The sequence below is a fragment of the Anastrepha obliqua genome, chromosome 2 (assembly GCF_027943255.1).
Source record: "Anastrepha obliqua isolate idAnaObli1 chromosome 2, idAnaObli1_1.0, whole genome shotgun sequence".
In the NCBI taxonomy this organism is placed as follows: Eukaryota; Metazoa; Arthropoda; class Insecta; order Diptera; family Tephritidae; genus Anastrepha; species Anastrepha obliqua.
This window is the reverse complement of record NC_072893.1, coordinates 8,537,048-8,539,048: the sequence shown is the minus strand read 5'-3', so window position 1 is coordinate 8,539,048 and position 2,001 is coordinate 8,537,048.

Genomic DNA, 2,001 nt, shown 5'->3' with positions numbered 1-2,001 from the left:
TCTTCCAAGACGTCAATCGTCTCGGGCTTATCTGCTTAGACAAGCGACTTCACATAGCCCCACAAGAAATAGTCCAGCGGTGTTATATCGCACGATCTTGGAGGCCACGCCACAGGTCCACGGCGCGAGATAATGCGCTCACCAAAAGTTTCCTTCAATAAATCGATTCTTGCGTTGGCTGTATGGCATGTAGCGCCGTCTTGTTGGAACCAAAGGTCGTCCACAACAACATCGTCCAATTCAGGCACGAAAAAGTCATTAATCATGGCTCTATAGCGCTCTCCATTGACTGTAACATTATGGCCGGCTTCATTTTTAAAGAAATATGGACCAATGATTCCCTCTGCCCATAGAGCACACCAAACAGTGACTTTTTGAGGATGTAACGGCAATGGCTTGTGGATTATGTTCACTCCAAATGCGACAATTTTGCTTATTGACATACCCATTCAACCAAAAGTGTGCTTCACCGCTGAACAAAATTTTCTTCGATGCGTCGCGCGAATCGAAGCATTATTTTCGTAATAAATTTGCACGATTTGCAAACGTTGATCAGGTGTAAGTCTATTCATTATGAAATGGCAAACCAAACTGAGCATAAATCAAGTGACAGCTGTCAAAAAGACCATCTACGAAAAAAGTAGTGCCAACTTGAAAACCTAACCTCTAAAAAAAACACCCTTTATATGGAATACTTGTATGGTGGCCATCTACTCTAAAGGCGAGTTACGCTAAAATCATGAGTAAGGTCCAAAGAACAGCTCTTTTATGCATCTCTGGTGCTTTAAGGACTACCCCAAACAAAGCGCTAGAAGTGCTAATCAATTTGTCTGCACTAAATCTCGTAGGGAAAAACGTGGCCGCCGCCTCGGCGCTTAGACTCAAAAGTATGGCGCTATGGAAAGAAAGGCGGTTTGGCCACGCCTGTGTTTTGCGCACTCTGAACAGTTACAAACAAGAAATAGACTACTCTATCCCTAGACTCACCTTTGAAAGGCTCTTCAAGACGTCTATACCGTCAAGAAGGGAGTGGCAAACACCAAGGCCATGGATAAGGGGGGAATTAAACAGATGGTTCTAGACGATAAAGTTGGCTATGGAGTATTTTCGAAAGAATTAGGACTAGAACTATCCCTTCGACTACCAGACTACTGCAGCGTCTATCAGGCTGAGGTTCTAGCTATAAAAGAAGTGGCTACATACCTAAATTTGCATGCCGTAACAAAAACGACTATAAACATATTCTCGGATAGCCAAGGGGCTATTAAATCATTGATTGCGGCTATACTAAGATCAAAGGTTGCACAGGAATGCTGAGCAGCCCTAAATGATATTAGCGTCGTATTCAAGGTCAGCCTTATTTGGGTTCCGGGACACAGAGATATTGAGGGCAACTGTAAAGCTGATGAGCTAGCCAGAAAAGGTACTGCTCTTCAACTGCTTAGTGATAAAAGTACCATTGGAATACCTTTGGCCACGAGTAAATTAATAGTAAAAAAACAACATTATCCAAGAGGCCAATAGGTCATGGGAAGACGAAGATACATGCGTAACAGCCAGGCTACTATGGCCGCAAATAAACAAGAAAAGAACAAAGGAATTGTTTAGCCTCTCAAGAGTAAATATCTCGAAGGTCGTGGCTTGTGTCACCGGCCACTGGCTATTTGGAAGGCATTCCTTGAGACTAGGAGTATTCTCCCATGAATATTGTAGAAGCTGCAGAGATGAGGAGGAGGACGAAACAGTAGAGCACTTCCTTTGCAATTGTCCAGCCTTAGCTAAAATCAGAGCAGGTTGTCTAGGTAAACACTTTTTCAATTCTCTTACAGAACTATCTGGCGCGTGGATTAGACCAATCCTGCGCTTCATAAGAGCCTCAAAATGGTTTCACGAAAGCAAATAAACAAGGTTCCCGTGTCGCACAGTGGTATTACAACGGAACTGTGAGGTCCAAGTGAGTTGGTCATATGGACCGACTGCCACCACAACCTAACCTAACCT